Consider the following 7,141-nt stretch of genomic DNA (forward strand, 5'->3'; position numbering starts at 1 on the left):
TATTTTAAAAAACCATTGTCAACTGATATAAACCTCAGTTTAACACACTTTTAAAATATTTATTTTTATTTATGTGTATTTGTGTTCTCCTTGTGTGTGTGTCTGGATGTATACATACATACATACATACATACATACATACATACATACATACATACTCCCAAGAGGCCAGAAGGCATTTTATCCCCTGGAAGCAGAGCTACAGATGTTTGTGAGCTACATGTAGGTGCTGAAAATCAATCCTGGGTCCTCTAGAAGAGAAGCCAGGATTCTTAACATCTGAGCCATTTCTCCAGCCCCCATAATTTGATCTGAAGCCAGAAGCCCAGAGTAACTGTAAGACTGAGAAACAAACATCATTCTGGTAGTCAGTCACAACAAGTAATACTGCAAATGATATAACTCCAGATTCCTAGATCCCAGCTCAAAAACACAAACATGAACAACCATGACTTAATGCCTCCTCCAGGAACCAGCACACCTATTGTAACATTCCTCAGAAAAATAATTTATCTGAAGAACAAGACAAAGACTTCAAAATGACAATTATGAATATGTTCAAAGACTTTAAAGAGGATAAGAAGACCATAAAAACACGAACAGTTGAGTGAAATATTGAAAACAATTCAAGCTATGAAAATAGAATTTAACAAAGAAACAGAATTACCAAAGAAAGGCCAAACTAAAATAAAGCTCAGAATGAGAACCTCAGAAAGTCTAACAAGAAGCTCAGAGGAAAGCCTCATACAAAAAAATTGAATGATAAGGTCTTTAAGATAGAAGAAATGGATATCTCAGTCAAAGTAAATGTTAAATCTGAAACAAATGAACAAACCAAAAACTCTTGTATAAAACATCTGGAAATGGGCCGGGCAGTGGTGGCACACACCTGTAATCCCAGCACTCGGGAGACAGAGCCAGGTGGATCTCTGTGAGTTCAAGGCCAGCCTGGGCTACCAAGTAAGTTCCAGGAAAGGCACAAAGCTACACAGAGAAACCCTGTCTCAAAAAAAAAAAAACAAAAAACAAACAAACAAAACCAAAAAAAACCCCAAATATCTGGAAATGAAAGTGGGAAAAAAATCTAGAACACCATGGAAAGACAAACCTACAAATAAGAGGTATAGAGGAAGGAGAAGAAACTCAGGTCAATAGCACAGAAAATATTTTAAATAAAATCAAAGAAGAAAACTTCCCAAATCTAAAGAAAGACACCTATCAAGCCATAGAGAACATCAAATAGGCGGGACCAGAAGAGAAATTCCTGTGACATATAATAGTTAAAATATAATAATAATTAAAATACAAATACATATAATAACTAAAAATAAAGAACAAAGGAAGAATAGTAAAACCTGTCAGGGTTCTCTAGAGTAACAGAACTTATAGGATGAGAATTTATTGGAATGACTTACAGGCTGCAGTCCAGCTAAATCCAACAATGGCTGGCTGTGAACAAATTCCAAGAATCCAGTAGTTGCTCAGTCCACAAGACTGAATACCTTAGCTGGTCTTTGATATATGCTGGAATTCCAAAAAGTAGGCTCCAATGCCAGTGAAGCATGGATGTGTTAAGAAGGCAAAGGCAAGCAGGCAAAGAGCAAAGCTGCCTTCTTCTATGTCCTTATATAGGCTTCCAGCAGAAGGTATGGCCCAGATTAAAGGTGTCTTCCTATCTCAAGATCTGAATTAGAGGTGTATGTCTTCCTGAAGGGCTCTAGCAGGCCTGAGCATGGCAAACACAGGCCTGAGCATAGCAAACATGGCACTGGTGGGTTTTGCCTTTTCCTATTACCTCTGCCTTGCTAAACAGATTACATTCCTAAAGCCAGCCACCAAGGTCTAGTCCCTTATTTGGCTGGCCACTTTGTTAAGCCTGACTCATTCCAGAGACTGATCACCAAGGTCCAACTATCAAGACATCAAAGTCCAGCAATCAAAATTTATTATTTGACTAATCTAATTAAATTTCCAATCAGAAACATTTCCTAGCTCATTGTAACACAGACCTCCCTTTTTCCTTCTTGAAATTAACACTTACAAAGCTAGATTCAGCTACCTTGCCTCTCTGCTTTGCTAATAAAGGATCTCTTTGTGTTTGGTTTATGCTTGGAAATGGGTGTTTGGGTATGGTCTGTGCCTAATTAGGGTCCAGAGGAGAGCACCCCACAGTACGCCAGCCGGTCCCTTCACTTCCTGGCTCAAGATCTGAATTAAGGGCATATGTCTTCCCACCTTAAGATCTGGAACAAAAGTATGTGTCTTCCTACCTTAAATATCTAGACTAGAAGTGGATCCACCCATTTCAAGCCAAGCAACAAAATCTCTCACAGGTGTGTCCTTCAGTTCATTCCAGACATAGTCAAGTTGACAACCTATAATAGCCATCACAAAGGGAATAAGACCAAGTCACATCTAAAGGCAGACCCCCATTGAATAGCACCTGCCAGTGGAGACTTTGAAAGCCAGAAGTACCAGAACAGATGTTCTACAAGTTCTGAAAGGCCACAGATGCCATCCAAGACTACTGTATGCAGGAAAACTTTATATCACAATCAAAAGACAAAGAAAAAAATTATGAGAACAAATTTAAACAACTTCTATCCACAAATCCACTCTACAGAAGAAACTAGAAGGAAAACGTCTGTCTAAAAAGGTTAACTACACCCAAGGGGACAAAAGAAACAATCCCAGAATAGTTAACCCCAAAAGGTTCAAGCAACAACAAAATAACAGAAATTAACAAATGCTGTTCAATAATAATAGCTCTCAACAACTGAGTATAAACCAGAAGTCCGACCTTAGTTCTCTTTCCCATCTTGCAAGATAGCTGGTGAAAAGTAAGAAGCCTGACGCAAAAGAGAAGAAACCTGCAGCCAAGAAGGTTGGCAATGCTGCTGGTGGTGAGCCAAAAAGGTGACCCTGTGTGGTGATACTGTGTTCCCCAAAATATTGTGCACCCTAATAAACTTATCTGGGGTCAGAGAACAGAACAGCCGCTAGATAGACATAGAGGCCAGAAAATGGTGGCACTCATGCCTTTAATCCTATTACTTGGGAGGCAGAGATCCATCCGGATATCCGTCAGTTGAAAGTCATACTGTAAACAGCCAGGCATGGTGACTCACACCTTTAATTCCAGGAAGTGATGGCAGAAAGCAGAAAGGTATTAAAGGCGTGAGGCAAGGAACTAAAGCCTGGTTAAGCTTTTAGGCTTTTAGCAGCAGTTCAGCTGAGATCCATTCTGGTGAGGACTCAGAGGCTTCCAGTCTGAGGAAACAGGATCAGCTGAGGAACTGGCGAGATGAGGAAGCTGTGGCTCTTTCTGCTTCTCTGATCTTCCAGCATTCACCCCAATACCTTGCTCCAGGTTTGTTTTTATTAATAAGACCCTTTAAGATTCATGCTACAACCCTGAGGTTAAAAAGTCCAAGAAGGGGAAGCCTCATTGCAGCCGAAACCCTGTCCTGTCTAGAGGAATTGGCAGATATCCCAATCTGCTATGCATTCCATAAAGACTGTGTACAAAAGGAAACACTCAGCTGCAAAGTCCAAGTTTGAAAAGAATAATTAAGAAGGAGAAGGCCCTTGCTACTGTCACAACACAGTTTGTTGGAGGTGACAAGAATGGTGGTAACTGGATGGATGGTTAAGCGTCACGATATGCCTGGGTATTATCCTACCAATGACGCGCCCTGGAAGCTGCTGAGTCACCGCAAAAAAAGCCCCTTAGTCAGCATATGAGAAGGCTGCCTGCCAGCGTCACTCCTGGGACCATGCTGTTCATCCAAACGGGGGTGAGGGTGGGGTGGGGATGTAGGGGTAAGAGAGTGGTTTTCCTGAAACAGCTGTGCAGTGGTTTGCAACTTGTGACTGGACCTCTTGTTCTCGATGCAGTTCCTCTCTGCAGAACACACCAGAAGTTTGTTATTGCCATCTCTAAAAAAAAAAAAAAAAGGTTGATGTCAGCAAGGTTAAAACCCCCCAACACTTGACTGGTGCTTATTTCAAGAAGCAGCCGTGCGAGCCCAGAAACCAGGAGGGTGAGACCTTCCACATGGAGGAGAAATATGAGATTACAGAGCAGCACAAGGTGGAGCAGAAAACTGTGAACTTGGGAGATTTTACCAAAGATCAAAGCTGTTCCTCAGCCTAAGGGCTGCCTGTGATCTCAATTCTCTCTGACAAATGGGATGTATCCCCATCAACTGGTTTTCTAAATTGCTAACAACATAATTAAATAGCTTCATATGTTTAAAAAAATAGCTTTCAACATTAACAGTTTCAATCCCCCAATAAAAAGACACAGACTAACAAATTCAATTAGAAAGCAGAGCCTATCTTTCTGCTGCCTCCAGAAATATACCACCCAATCAAGGACAGATACCATGTTTGGGTAAAACAATGGAATAGGTACTTCAAGCAAATAGAACCAAGAAATACGCAGACACAATAGACTGCAGACAAAAACTAATCAGAAGAGATAGAAGAGTACACTTCATAGTCAGTAAAGGGGAAAAACTTGAGGTCATTACAAGTCTAAAATTCACATAGCAAATACAAAAGCAGGCAATTCCATAAAGGAAACACTGAAGCATCTAAAATTGTATTTATCTTTTACACGATGATGGTTGGTGACTTTGGCATTCCACTCTTGCCAGTAGACAGGTTGTCCAGATAGGAACTAAACTGGAAAACTCTGTAGCTAAATAACATCATAAATCAAATGGACCTAACAGACATCTACAAAAAATTCCATCCAAACCCTAAAGCATACTCTTTCTTCTTAGTAGCCAATGGAACTTTCTCCAAAATTTGCAATAATTTTTATTAAAACCAATTATTAAAAAAATATAGGAAACCTGAAATAAGATTCTGCATCCTACCTGACCACAATGGCTTAAAGTTGGACATCAGCAACAATAGACACAGTAGAAAGCACACAAATTCATGGAAACTAAACAACCCTTTACTGAATGAGAACTGAGTCAAGACAGAAATAAAAAAACTTTTAGAATTGAACTAACATGGAGACACAACACACTCAAATCTATGAAACACAATGAAGGCAGTTCAACCGAACAAAAACCTTACAAGACAGCTAAACCCGTCCTGAATAATAAAACAGCAGCTTGAGAGCCAGAGGTGCTACCAGCATAGATTTCAATTTTTCCTACAGAGATTGTCTCAGCCCCTGTTCTGTTGCTGTGAGGAGACACCGTAACCAAGGCAACTCCTATAAAAGAAAGCTTTTAACTGGGGGCTGGCTTACAGTTTTAAAGAGTTAGTCCATGATCATTATGGCAGGAAGAAGCTAGGCATGGCACTGGATCAGTAGCTGAGAGCGCTACATCTTGATGTACAGGCAGCAGGCAGAGAGAGCAGGAACAAGAGAGAGAGAGAGACAGACAGACAGACAGACAGACAGAGACAGAGAGACAGAGAGAGAACCCACTTCCAGTGATATGTCTCCTCCAAAAGGGGAACGCCTTTTAATCCTTCCCAAACAGTTCCACTAACAGGTGACTAAACATTCATATATATGAGTTTATGGGGGTCATTATCATTCAAACCACCACAACTGTAGCAATAAAACAGCATGGTATTGGCATAAACCCAGCCATATTGATCAATGGAATAGAGTTGACGATCCCATATAACTCCACACACCTGGCTTGCTTTCCTTTTTCTTTTTTTAAATAAGAAGTCAAAACACATGAACACAGAACTAAAAGAACAGGATATCAAGAAAACTAATAACCCAATTTAAAAATCAAGCATACAACTTAATAAAGAATTTTCAAGAAGTAAAACACAAATAGATGAGAAGCACTTAAAGAAATGTCCAACATCCTTAGCCACCAGGAAAACTCAAATGAACATTACTTACTCAAATTAGTATTTCTAAGATTAAGAAAATAAAATCACAACAGATGCTGGTGAGGATGTGGAGACAGGGGAACATTCATTCACCACTGATGGGAGTGTAAATGGTATAGCCATTAAGGAAATCAGTGTGGGGCTACTTTTAAAAGCTGAAAATAGACCTACCACAAGCTCCAGCTATACTACTCTGGGTTATATACCCAAAGGTCTCTACTTCTTCCTACATTGTACTCACTCATCTGTATTCAGTGCTGCTATATTTATAATAGCCAGAAATTGGAAATAGCCAAGATGTCCACTAACTGATGAATGGATAATGAAAATGTGTTGCCTTTACACAGTGGACTGTTACTCATCTGCTAAGAAAAGTTAAATTACAAAATTTGTAGGTAAATGTATGGAACTAGAATCATTCATCCTGACTGAGGTAACCCAGACACAGAAAGAAAAAATATGATACATTTGCTCTTATCTGTGCATATCAGCCCTTAAGCTTTAGAGAGGTATGCTTCATTCAGAATATTCACAGAGGTTAGGGAGTTAGTAAGGGACCAGGGAAGAGGAAGAGGGGCTCTTCCAATGAAGTGGAGATAGAATGTAGTTTTATAAATGGACAAAGCATAGACTAAAATAAGATTAACTGGAGAGGGGCATTGGAAGGTAGGGCAGAGGTGGGGATATGGAGAAGGATAACTAACACTAAAGGCCTTTCAAAAATGCATATCAAGACCTACTACTATCAAAACTTTGTAGTGGGTAGCCATCCCAGCCTTGGCCTGGAAGTTCCAACCCCCATTGAGGCTTCGGTAATGGTCACACCCACAAGGTGGGGCTGAGGGAGGAAGCAAAAGACCCAGGATTGAGGGGAGAGGCTACTCTTGGTTCCAGGACCCTGGATGCTGGAGGTAGACTGAGCAGAGTTCTCCAGAGAACACCGCCGGACTGCGCCATACCTTTCCCAGACCCTGCAACATATCCCTTCATTTGTAAGTTACCCCACAAAATAAACCTCCCTTTTAACTACGTGGAGTGGCCTTAATAAATTTCACCAATAAAGCTTCCTAAGTATACCTACATATAAAAGGAACTTAAATGGAATTATGGAGAATTCCAAATGATGGAGAAGAAAATTCCCCAGTTACACATCATATGCCACCAAATAAAACGCCCAGTACTGGAAATGGGTTACAAATTGTTGAGTTGTTCACCAGAGGCATCCCATGGACCAACCAAACATCACAGGCTATTGCCAAGA

General features: G+C 40.3%; 1 pseudogene; it reads left to right on the top strand.

Moving 5' to 3' along the window:
• Positions 1 to 1,732: 1,732 nt before the first annotated feature.
• LOC118569372 lies at positions 1,733 to 4,220 on the top strand (annotated as a pseudogene).
• The last annotated feature ends 2,921 nt before the right edge of the window (positions 4,221 to 7,141 follow it).

The sequence above is a fragment of the Onychomys torridus genome, chromosome 18, assembly GCF_903995425.1.
Source record: "Onychomys torridus chromosome 18, mOncTor1.1, whole genome shotgun sequence".
Taxonomy (NCBI): domain Eukaryota; kingdom Metazoa; phylum Chordata; class Mammalia; order Rodentia; family Cricetidae; genus Onychomys; species Onychomys torridus.